The 13,075-nt window shown below is 41.3% G+C and overlaps 1 long non-coding RNA gene across 1 annotated transcript in view; it reads left to right on the top strand.

Annotated features, from left to right (window-relative positions):
- Nucleotides 1–9,952, top strand: part of LOC122558410 — a 22,211-nt gene extending 12,259 nt beyond the window's left edge. Inside the window, exon 2 of the long non-coding RNA XR_006314120.1 lies at nucleotides 9,696–9,952. This is a non-coding gene — a long non-coding RNA (uncharacterized LOC122558410). The remainder of the gene's footprint in view (nucleotides 1–9,695) is intronic.
- The last annotated feature ends 3,123 nt before the right edge of the window (nucleotides 9,953–13,075 follow it).

Genomic DNA, 13,075 nt, shown 5'->3' with positions numbered 1-13,075 from the left:
AGACTTTGTCTATTTATCCTATCCATGCCCCTCATAATTTTAAAAACCTCTTATAAGGTCACCCCTCCGCCTCCAATCCAGGGAAAACAGCCCCAGCCTGTTCAGCCTCTCCCTGTAGCTCAGATCCTTCAACCCTGGCAACATCCTTGTAAATCTTTTCTGAACCCTTTCAAGTTTCACAACATCTTTCCAATAGGAAGGAGACCAGAATTGCACGCAATATTCCAACAGTGGCCTTACCAATGTCCTGTACAGCCACAACATGACTTCCCAACTCCTATACTCAATACTCTCTCCAATAAAGGAAAGCATACCAAACACTACCTTCACTATCCTATCTACCTGCAACTCCACTTTCATGGAGCTATGATCCTGCACTCCAAGGTCTTCATCAACACTCTAGGCCCTTAGCAGAACTTGTACACTTATTGCTAAGATTTGATTTCCCAAAATGCAGCACCTCACATTTATCTGAATTCAACTCCATATGCCACTTCTCAGCCCATTGGCCCATCTGGTCAAGATCCTGTTGTAATCTGAGGTAACCCTCTTCGCTGTCCACAACACCTCCAATTTTGGTGTCATCTGCAAACTTACTAACTGTACCTCTTATGCTTGCATCCAAATCATTTGTGTAAATGACAAAGTAGAGGGCCCAGCACCAATCCTTGTAGCACTCTATTGGTCACAGGCCTCCAGTCTGAAAAACAACCCTCCTCCACCACCCTCTGTCTTCTACCTTTGAGCCAGTTCTGTATCCAAATGGCTAGTTCTCCCTGTATTCCATGAGATCTAACCTTGCTAACCAGTCTCCCATGGGGAAATCTTCTCGAACGCCTTACTGAAGTCCATATAGATCACATCTACTGCTCTGCCCTCATCAATCTTCTGTTACTACTTCAAAAAACTCAAGTTTGAGACATGATTTCCCACACACAAAGCCATGTTGACTATCCATAATCAGTCCTTGCCTTTCCAAATACATGTACATCCTGTCCCTCAGGATTCCCTCCAACAACTTGCCCACTGAGGTCTGGCTCACCAGTCTATAGTTCCCTGGCTTGTCCTTACTGCCCTTCTTAAACAGTGGCACCATGTTTGCCAACCTCCAGTCTTCCAGCACCTCACCTGTGACTATCGATGATACAAATCTCAGCAAGAGGCCCAGCAATCACTTCTGTAGCTTCCCACAGTGTACTCAGGTACACCTGATCAGGTCCTGGGGATTTATCCACCTTTATGCATTTCAAGACATCCAGCACTTCCTCCTCTGTAATATGGACATTTTGCAAGATGTCACCATCTATTTCCCTACAGTCTATATCTTCGATATCCTTTCCACAGTAAATACTGATGCAAAATATTCATTTAGTATCTCCCCCATTTTCTCTGGCTCCACACAGGCTGCCTTGCTGATCTTTGAGGGGCCCCATTCTCTCCCTAGTTACCCTTTTTTGTCCTTAATATATTTGTTAAAACCCCTTTGGATTCTCTAACTCTATTTGCCAAAGCTATCTAATGTCCCTGTTTTGCCCTCCTGATTTCCCTCTTAAATCTACTCCTACTTTCTTTACACTCTTCTAAGGATTCACTCGTTCTATCCTGTCTGTACCTGACATATGCCTCCTTTTTTTTTTCTTAACCAAACACTGTTTCTTTAGTCATCCAGCATTCCCTATAGTTTCCAGCCGTCCCTTTCACCCTGACAGGAATATACTTTCTCTGGACTCTCATTATCTCATTTCTGAAGGCTTCCCATTTTCCAGCCATCCCTTTTACCTGCGAACATCTGCCTCCAATCAGCTTTTGAAAGTTCTTGCCTAATACTGTCAAAATTGGCTTTCCTCCAATTTAGAACTTCAACATTTAGATCTGGTCCATCCTTTTCCATCACGATTTTAAAACGAATAGAATTATGGTCACTGGCCCCAAAGTGCTCCCCCACTGACACCTCCGTCACCTGCCCTGCCTTATTTCCCAAGTGTAGATCAAGTTTTGCACCTTCTCTAGTAGGTACATCCACATAGTGAATCAGAAAATTGTCTTGTACACTTAACAAATTCCTCTCCATCTAAACCTTTAATGCTATGGCAGTCCCAGTCGATGTTTGGAAAGTTAAAATCCCCTACCATAACTACCCTATTATTCTTACAGATAGCTGAGATCTCCTTACAAATTTGTTTCTCAATTTCCCTCTGACTATTGGGGGGTCTATAATACAATCCCAATAAGGTGATCATCCCTTTCTTATTTCTCAGTTCCACCCAAAACTTCCCTGGATGTATTTCTGGGAATATCCTCCCTCAGTACAGCTGTAATGCTATCCCTTATCAAAAATGCCACTCCCCCTCCTCTTGCCTCCCTTCCTGTAGCATTTGTATCCTGGAACATTCAGCTGCCAGTCCTGCCCATCCCTGAGCCATGTTTCTGTAATTGCTATGATATGAGTCCCATATTCCTCATCATGCCCTGAGTTAATCTGTCTTCCCTGTTAGGCCCCTTGCATATAAATTAAACTGCATTTATTTCTTAGTCCTACCTTGTCCCTGTGTTTTTGACTCATCTCTGTTCTCAGATCAATCTCTTTCCTCACTATCTCCCTGGGTCCCACACCCCACCTTACTAATTTAAATCCTCCCAAGCAGTTCTAGCAAACTTCCCTGCTAGTATATTAGTCCCCTTCCAATTTGGGTGCAATCCGTCCTGTACAGGTCACTTCTACCCCAAAAGAGATTCCAATGATCTAAAAATGTGAATCCTTCTCCCATACACCAGCTCCTCAGCCATGCATTCATCTGCTCTATCCTCCTATTCCTGCCCTCACTAGCTCATAGCACTGGGAATGATCCAGATATTACTACCCTTGAGGGCCTCCTTTTTAAAATTCTACCTAACTCTCTGTAATCTCCCTTCAGAGTCTCAACCTTTTCCCTTCCTATATCGTTGTTTCCAATGTGTACAATGACCTCCTGCTGGCCCCTCTCCCCTGAACATTCTGCACCCTCTGAGACATCCTTGATCCTGGCACCAGGGAAACCACACACCATTCTGCTTTTTCTCTGCTGGCCACAGACGTCTGTCTGTACCTCAGACTACAGAATCCCCTAACACAATTGATCTCTTGAAAGCTAACATACCCCTCGTTGCAGACGAGCCAGTCTCCATACCAGAAACTTGGCTGTTTGTGCTACATTCCCCTGAGAATCCATCACCCCTTACATTTTCCAAAACAGCATACCTGATTGAAATGGGTATATCCACAAGACTCTGCTCTAGCTGCCTACCTCTTACCCTTCCTGGAGGTAACCCATCTGTGACTGTATCTGAGACTTCCCACACCCCCCTTCTATAACTGCCATCCATAAGATACTGTAACAGTTGCAAATTCCTCATGACTTCTATTTGTCTCTCCAACCAATCCACTCAATCTGATCAGATTCGCATCCAACAGCATTTATCTGCAGTAACCCTTAAACTTGAAACTCCCACATCTGACAAGTACATATCACTGCAAAGGCCATTTTTTTTTTGCTCCTTCACAATCTACAGACCCAGAAAATAACACCATCTTATTCCTCTACAAACACTGCCCCAGGTTAAATTAATAACTATGGCTTATATTAAGTTTAATCAAGAGACTTATCTCCAAAAACATATAATCAAGAGAATCCACTGTACCCACTACTGCAGCCTTTCTATTGGACAGACTTAAAATAATTAACCTATCTGATTCTGTGCTGTGAACTTCATCCAACAGTTTCTCCAAGATTATTTGTGAATTTCACTTTAATTTTCCCAGATGCACTCGGGTGTCCAGCATTCTACCTGTTGCAAGGAATCCTCAATCAAATGTGTAACAAATATCATTTGAGTATTTTATTTAGTTGTTCATGGGACAAGGGTGTTGCTGAGGCCAACATTTATTTCCCATGTTGAGTCTGGTGTCATAGGCCAGACCTAGTAAGGAAGGCAGTTATCCAATAGATGTCTCTAAAGGACATTACTGAACCAGATGGATTTTTCAACAATAGTTTCATGGTGATCATTAGACTGTTAACTTCCAATTTTTTTGAATTCAAATTCCACCATCTGCTCTGGGATTCAAAACCAGGTCCCCAGGACATTACTTGGTCTCAGGATTAACAGTCCAGTGGTAATACCACCAGGCCATGTCCCCATAAACACTAATAGTAATTCTCTCTAGAGTCAGATGTACAGCATGGGAACAGACCCTTTGGTCCAACTCGTTCATTCCAACCAGATATCCCAACCCAATCTAGTCCCACCTGCCAGCACCCAGCCCATATCCCTCCCAACTCTTCCTATCCATATACCTCATTCCATAGACATATATGGCTTTCTGCATGGAAAAGTTGCCCCTTGGGTCTCTTATCTTTCCCCTCAACTAAACCTATATCCTCTAGTTCTGGACTTCCACTACCCCAGGGAAAAGTCTGTCTACTTAGCCTATTGGCTATTTATCCTATTCACACCTCATGATTTTATAAACCTCTAAGGTCACCCCTCAGTCTCTGTTTGAGGGAAAACAGCCCTAGCCTATTCAACCTCTCCCTATAGCTCAATTCCTTCAAACCTGGCAACTTTCTTGTAAATCTTTTCTGAACCCTTTCAAGTTTCACGACATCTTTCCAATAGGAAGGAGAACAGAATTGCATGGAATATTCCAACAGTGTCCTGTACAGCAACATGACCTTTTACTCAATACTCTGACCAATAAAGGAAAGCATACCAAATGCCACCTTCCCTATCCTATCTACGTGCAACTCCACTTTCATGGAGCTATGAACCTGCACTCCAAGGTCTTTGTTCAGCAACATTCCTGAGGACCTTATCATTAAGTGTACAAGTCCTACTAAGATTTGATTTCTCAAAATGCAGCACCTCTCATTTATCTGAATTAAACTCCATCTGCCACTTCTCAGCCCATTGGCCCATCTGGTCCAGATCCTATTGTAATCTTCTTCACTGCCCACTATACTTCAATTTTGGTGTCATCAGCAACTTACTAACTATACCTCTTATGCTCACATCTAAATCATTTACATAAATGGTGAAAAGTAGAGGACCCAGCCACCGATCCTTGTGGCAGTCCACTGGTTACAGGCCTCCAGTTTGGGGTAAAAAAATCCTCCTCTACCTTTTGAGCCAGTTCTGTGTCCAAATGGTTAGTTCTCCCTGTTTTCCATGAGATCTAACCTTGCTAATCAGTCTCCCATGGGAACCTTGTTGAACACCTTACTGAAGTCCATATAGATCAAATCTACCATTCTGCCCTCATCAATCCTGTTTGTTACTACAAAAAAACTCCATGTTTGAGACACTATTTTCCCCCACAAAGCCATGTTGACTATCCCTAATCTGTTCTTGCCCTTCCACATACATGTACATCCTGTCCCTCTGGATTCCCTCCAACTTGCCCACCACCATCAGGCTCACTGGTCTATAGTTCCCTGGCTTGTCCTTACCACCTTTCTTAAACAGTGGCACCACGTTAGCTAACCTCCAGTCTTTGGCAAATCACCTGTGACTATCAATGATACAAATGCCTCTGCAAGATGCCCAGCAATCACTTCCCTAGCTTCCTGCAGAGTTCTAGGGTACACCTGATCTGGTCCTGGGGATTTATGCACTTTTATGCATTTCAAGGCATCCAGCACTTCCTCCTCTGTAATATGGACATTTTGCAAGATGTCACCATTTATTTCCCTACAGTCTGGGTTTTCCATATCCTTTTCCACAGTAAATATGGATGCAAAATCCTCGTTTAGTATCTCCTGCAGCACTACATAAAGGCTGCCTTGCTGATTTTTGAGGGGTCCTATTCTCTCTCTAGTTACCCTTTTGTCCTTAATGTATTTGTAAAAACCCTTTGGATTCTCCTTAATTCTGTTTGCCAAAGCTATCTCAAGTCTCCTTTTTGCCCTCCTGATTTCCCTCTTCAGTATATTCCTGTTGCCTTTATACTCTAAGGATTCACTCTATCTATCCTGCCTATACCTGACATATGCTTCCTCCTTTTTCTTAACTAAACCCTCAATTTCTCTAGTCATCCAGATAGAGACAGCTGGAAAATGGGAAGCCTTTAGAAATGAGAGAATCCAGAGAAAGTATATTCCTGTCAAGGTGAAAGGGAAGGCTGGTAGTAAACTTTCTCTGGATTCTCATTTCTAAAGGCTTCCCATTTTCCAGCTGTCTCTTTGGGCACAAATGTTTGCAGATATCAGCTTTTGAAAGTTTTTGGATTCTGGATTAGTGGTGCTGGAAGAGCACAGCAGTTCAGGCAGCATCATACCGTCAAAATTGGCCTTCCTCCAATTTCGAACTTCAACTTTTGGATCTGGTCTATCCTTTTCCATCACTATTTTAAATCTAATAGACTTATGGTCACTGGCCCACTGACACCTCTGACACCTGCTCTACCTTATTTCCCAAGAGTAGGTCCAGTTTTGCACCTTCTCTAGTAGGTACATCCACATACAGAATCAAAGTTGTCTTGTACACACTTAACAAATTCCTCTCCATCTAAACCTTTAACATTGGTAGTCCCAGTTGATGTTTGGAAATTTAAGATTCCCTACCATAACCACCCTATTATTCTTCCAGATAGTTGAGATCTCCTTACAAATTTGTTTCTCAATTTCCCTCTGACTATTGGAGTCTATAATACAATCCCAATAAGGTGATCATCCCTTTCTTATTTCTCAGTTCCACCCAAAATAACTTGGATGTATTTCCAGGAATATCCTCCCTCCGTACAGCTATAATGCTATACCTTATCAAAAACACCACTCCCCCTCTTTTGCCTCTTTCTATCCTTCCTGTAGCATTTGTATCCTGGAATATTAAGCTGCCAGTCCTGTCCATCTGAGTCATGTACTTGACATAAATATACCTATATGTAAACACAGGTTACACCCAAGTTATTTTTAGCTTGCATTCCATGCATGCTCACTCCCTGGTTGAAACCAAAAGACATTGTTGTTGAATTGATGCTGTAATTTTTCAGTACCTGGACTGTCTAATGTCATGAGAATGTATCAGAATGCTTTGTTGTAGTAATCACTAAACAACAGATTCTGGAACTGGTATTCCTGAATACCTTCCAGTTTTTTTTGTTAGAGAGCAATAGAATGTAATGGTTTTTGTATCTGTGGAATGATTAATGCAGTAGAAGGTCTGAGGAGAACATTTTGAGCATCATGACGACGTTTTAATCTGATACATCCCCATGATATTGCTTGAGAATAAGCCTGTTTCTAAACATGAATGCTACATCATATGATGATCTAGTGTATCTTGTTTTATTTTTTAAAAGTTGCATTCTCGGGTTAGCTGTTAACAATGGTGATAGCTAGACAATTTTAAAAAAAAAAAAATTGTGATTTACACATGAAAAGTGAAACTATCACTGTATTCTAACAGATGAAAGGCTTAACAGACAATCAATTTTTCAATGTATAATTTCAGTTACATCACACTGTAAATACTGTGTTGGGATTGAGCCCTCAACTACCATCTGAATGGAGTGCTGCTCTGAAAGCTGGTGTGCTTCCAATGAAACCTGTTGGACTATAACCTGGTGTTGTGCTTTTTTAACTTTGTACGCCCTAGTCCAACACCAGCATCTCAATCATGACTAGTGTATCTCTGTAGATATTGTCTATGAATGATCTGGATTTGTCCCTATCTGTGTGCATTTTTAAATCCACTCATAAGAAATAGGAGCAAGATTTGGCCAATCTGCTCATCAAGCCTGCTCTGATTCAGTAAGATGACAACTGACCTGACTGGCCTTAATGCCTCATTTTCATGCCTGTACAGAACTTTTGATCAGAAATCCATCTAACATTTTAAATGACCCAGCTTCCACTGCTCCCTGTGAGAAAACTACTAACCCTTGAAGAAATTTCTCCTCCTCAACCTAATCCTCACCAAGGGTGGCGAATGTTCAGAACTGTTCCACAAATGAGTGGATACGAGATCACTTGTCAACTTTAAATCCGAAATAGATGACTTTTTTAAGCAAAGGTGTTTGAGGATATGAGCCAAAGCCAAGTACATTGAGTTAGGCTACATATCATCCATGATCTCACTTGAGTGGCTGTTCCTATGTTCTAAACTCCACTAAATACAGGCCCAAACTGCTCATCCCTCACTACTTCCCAGGAATCAACCTATGACCCTTACCTGAACTGCTTCCATTGCAAGTATGACTCTCTAAATAAAGAGACAAAGTTGTACTCAGTACTCCGAGACCCTGTACAATTATAGTAAGACTTAGTCACCTTTGTGCAGTAACCTTCTTGCAATGCAGGATCATTCCATTTGTCTTCCTAATTTCTTTCTGTACCTATGATAGCCTTTGACCTGTGTACAAGGACCTCCAGATCCCTCTACCGACACCTTCTAAAGCTGCCTTTTAAATATTGTCCTTCCAATCTTCCTGCCTAAGTGTGTAAACTCCCATTTCCCCACATTTATACTCCACCAGCCAACTGTCCATGACCTTAATCTATCTATACTCTTCAGAAGTCACTCTGTATTCTTAATTTGCTTTCCTATCTATCTTGATATCCTCTGCAAACTTTGTTTTAATGTAGTTGGTCCCTTCACCCTATTGAATATAAATTAAGTGGTCCATTTCCCTTGGGCTTTTGCCTGAAATGTCAATTTTCCTGCTCCTCAGATGCTGCCTGACCTGCTGTGCTTTTCCAGCACCACTCTAAACTGGTTTCCAGCATCTGCAGTCCTTGTTTTTATGTGGTTAACTTAGCTGGACAGCTTGTTTTACAAGGCAGAGTGTGACCAACAGCATGGATTCAATTCCCACACCAGCTAAGGTTACTGAAGGATTCACCTTCTCAAACTCTCTCCTCACCTGAGTCATGGTGACTCCAGGTTAAACCACCACCAATTGTCTCTCTATAATGAGAGCAGCCCTATGGTCTAGTCAGACTATGGTGACTTACCTCTACTTTAGACCTTACATAAATTCTCAACCACTTTTTTTTGTCACTCCATTAGTTTGCTCAACTAAATATGACCCATTTAACCAAACTGTTTGCTGTTAGTAATACACTGAATGCTATGATCACCTCCAATATGAGCTCTGTCTTGTGTTGTAACTTTTGTGGCATGCTACTTTGGAAATCTAAGTACCTAGATGCTGTGCAATGGATTTCCTCCACGTTTTTGACTGATTTTAATGTATAAATGCGGGTTTTTTTTCTGATCTTCATGCAGTAAAACACATTTCAGCTGAGTCCTCTCTTCCTCTACTAAGTCTTGATTTGTGGAACTTAAAGCACATGAACTGTCTGTATATTAGGTGGCTGAGGTTGCAGAGAGAAAGCATTTGTCCAGAATGACAATGTATTTCTGTTTTGTATTCTAGAACACCTATTCATATGGTATTTGCATTCACTTTGGTCAAGTTCTGTGTCTCCACAATAACCATTTTCTCTCCCTATTATCTTTGTCCCATAACACACCTTGGTCATGGATTCTTTCACCCTCTGTCCTATATATCTTTCTCTCCTCCCACCCTTTGACTTAAATAAAATTGAAACTGCAATTCTGAAGAATCATCCATTTGAAGATGGTAACTGTGTTTCTCTCTCCATGGATGTTGCCAGACCTAGGTTATTTTCAGCACTTTGTTTCTGTTTCTTTAGCAGGGAAACATTAAGGAATTATTTTTGTCATTCCACTTATCCTGAGGAGCAAGGCTCCGATGTCTATCAGATCTGACATAAGCATAGCACAACAGGATTTTCACTGAAGAGCTTCTCCTGAGAACATCTATAGTATTTCCTACAGACATACCTGTTTGGAGAAATGTAATTGAACTTAATGTACTTGGTCACATAGCTACAGCAAGATAGCATGATCTCTGCTGTAAGGGCCTTTGTGCATCCTGAGGATTTTTTTTTTTAAAAAAGCATCACTTGGAACATGGTGTCAGAATGGTGCAGCTGAATGTAGGGATTTTCCCAGCTGTAAAAGAGCCAACTCCTTTGAAAACAACAGCAAGGAAGTTATTAAAGAAAACAGTCTACAACTTTGAATTACTTAAGGAATTGGATTTGCTGTGCATTTTCCATCCTTCCACTTCGGAAATTCAAGTAGATATGATACACAATTGGAACTCTTCTAAATGGCAAGGCTATGAAGCATATAAATCTGGTATGAAAAAACTATTGCTCAGATTTGCAATCTTGCCACCAATGCTGGGGAAAGAGTGGAACAAATTGTGTTGCAACCAAGCTGTGAGGAGCAGAAAAGGCAGAGTTTTTACAGGCTTTGGATACACTATTTTAAGCCCCATGTTAATGTTACCAATGAAAGTTTATTTGTTTGCCATCAAGACTGAAGGGGCGAGGATACATTGTGATCAATGTGACCACACTGAATCCTGTGACTTTGGACCACTAAGCATAATCTGAGATGGATATGACCATATCTACAGAAGAGAAACTTTCTACGAAGTTTGACTTGTGTAGAAAACCTGAGATTGACAATCATCAGCTACAGTGTATTACTGCTTGCATTATGCTGGGAGGAAAAATGTCGAGGCTGACTGAAACCACTTGGGAAAAGAAGAAATGTTTGCAGATGAACAGCAAAAAGATAGCAGGCAGGTTCTACATAGAATGGAGGACTTCACAAAGAAACAAAGCCTGTCCAGTGTAAAGAACATGGTTCTCTAACTGTAGAACCTGAATCACTTTGGACCCAAATTTTCAGGCTAGAAAGAAGCACTAAGTCTACAAAGATGGCCGAATAGATATCTGATTCTGACAAATGACTTTACAGATTGGCATCATCAGATCTACAGGTGATTGAAGGTCTTGCTGGTAAAATGGTGACTTCAGAAGGAGCGCACCTTGGATGTAAAGCACCAGATACTAGTTTGAAGCTGCTCTTCTAACAAGGCTGATATCCTTTTTAGGTTGTAAATGACAGATGCCAAGCCTGGAGGTTGAAGGGTTTTCAGGCCAATTTGATTGATTTGCTAACAGATACTGCCTCAAGCAGAGAACTTTAAGGTTTTTTTTTAAAAAAGACTTGTACAATGAAAGAGGTGTGGCCAGTTCTCCCTGCTCAATTTTACTGGTGGTTTGGTTTTTTAGCAGGGTAGTGGAAAAGCTGCTGGACCCAGAAGCAGGCCCAGGCTGGGTCTCTGTCCTGTAAGAGCTTGTTTGATTTTTGCCGTGTCAAGGAGTGATTATGGGGATTGTTGCAGGTATTTGGAACAGCATTGTTATAATCTGGGCTTTTGAATAGGTTAAAGTATTGCTGTTTTTTTGTTTCATTTCAGTAATGCTGTACATTTTGTTTAGGTTGAAACAAAGTGCTTTGACCATCTGATTCTCTCCTGGAATATCCACATTACACCTGCTTAAAACAACTAGCAAGTTAGGGTCTGGGCTACTTTCTTGCAATGTTTTGAGGGGGTCAGGCCTGGTCTATAACACTAGTGATTTGCAGACCTGTGCAAAATAGCTCAATATGGTGATCTGAAAATAGTTCTTGCAGAAGTTTGAAGCTATATATTGTCAAGTGGACAAATGAAGCGGAGTCCAATGCAATGGGAAGAATTTACATCTTTGGTTCAAGACAGCAGGCATTATGCTAAATCCACTCGCCACAGCTGAAGTCTCTACAGCTCTAACTACAACTCTAAAGATGCCAGAAGAGATTTGTAGCATTCCAGTCTGATAAGCCATTGAGTGCTGAACAGAATCCTAAAGATTACAAAAATGTTTGCAGTTCTTAAGTCTTCCTGACAAATCATCTTGAAATAGATGACTAAGACCAATTCAGCATCTGTTCTCCAGATCAGGCTGACAGATGAGCTGGAAAAGATGGGTTAATCAAGAAAGTGACTGCTCCTCCACACTAGGTTAGCAAGGTGCTAGCAGAAAGTAAAACCTTAACACCAAGAATCTGCATAAATCCAAAGGAATTCAACAAAGATTTGAAGAACTCTCTAACTCTTGTCACCTTTTTTATGGGAGGAAAAACTATTGCCATTTTGGTTAACAAAATTGCAAAGGAGTTGACCACTCTCAATGCAAAGGATGATTAGCATGTGAAGGTGGGTAAAGCAGCAGTTTGAGTATCATTCAGAAGATGCAGAGGGCTTAAGTTTTATAAGACCAGAAGAAACCGGAGTAGAGCCTGCTATGCCATTCAATAGGATCATGACTGATTCCTCAAGGCCCTTTCCTGCCTCTTCCCCTGTAACTGTTGATTTGCCCTCTGTCTCTGATTACCCCTCATTCTCTTAAATCCTGATGAGGGTAGTTCCAGCCAGTATAATGTTTCCTTATGACACTACCTGCATACCGAGGATCATCTGCATAAACCTTCTCTATCTTGAATATGGGGACAAAATCTTAAGTAATTCCGATTGTGGTCTCCCCAGCACTACATACAGTTGCAGCAAGACCTCCTTGCTCTCATACTCCAAACCCTGTTATTCCAATAGTTTCTCTGGTTCCAGAACAGTAGTACCACAGACACCAGGAGATGGTCTGTGGTTGTGATGGCTGATCAGTAGTCAGGATAAGTATTGAGTCTGTGGAAGAGACCATTTATAGATCATGACCAGAATCTGGTCTGACCACTCAAGAGCTTGCCAATGAACCTGAAAATTAAAAGGAAAAGATACAATTGAAGATACCTGAAGTCAAATACTCAGCTCCTGTATCTCCTGTGAAAGGACTTCAGTTACTATGCTGTAGCAGAGGGTGACCAACAGACATGAAAGCATGTGACAAACTAAAGCATTTAGCAAAGCTCTTGTCTAATTTATCAGTGTATCTCTACAGAAACTCCCTGCTACAGATTTGCAGTGGTGTTGTGCAACTGTTTATAGTAAGATCAAACAACTAGTGATAATGCCATTGCCGATATGTCACTGTTAATTATGTAATCTTGCAATGTGATGCCAATTAAACAGGGCTTAGAACAACCCTGGGGATGTTTCTTCTCCAGGGGATATTGTTCCCATGGAAAATGCTGTTGCTGAGGAATGGTGGTCCTCTGG

Source organism: Chiloscyllium plagiosum, chromosome 17, assembly GCF_004010195.1.
Source record: "Chiloscyllium plagiosum isolate BGI_BamShark_2017 chromosome 17, ASM401019v2, whole genome shotgun sequence".
In the NCBI taxonomy this organism is placed as follows: domain Eukaryota; kingdom Metazoa; phylum Chordata; class Chondrichthyes; order Orectolobiformes; family Hemiscylliidae; genus Chiloscyllium; species Chiloscyllium plagiosum.
This window is presented reverse-complemented; position numbering and strand designations above follow the sequence as displayed.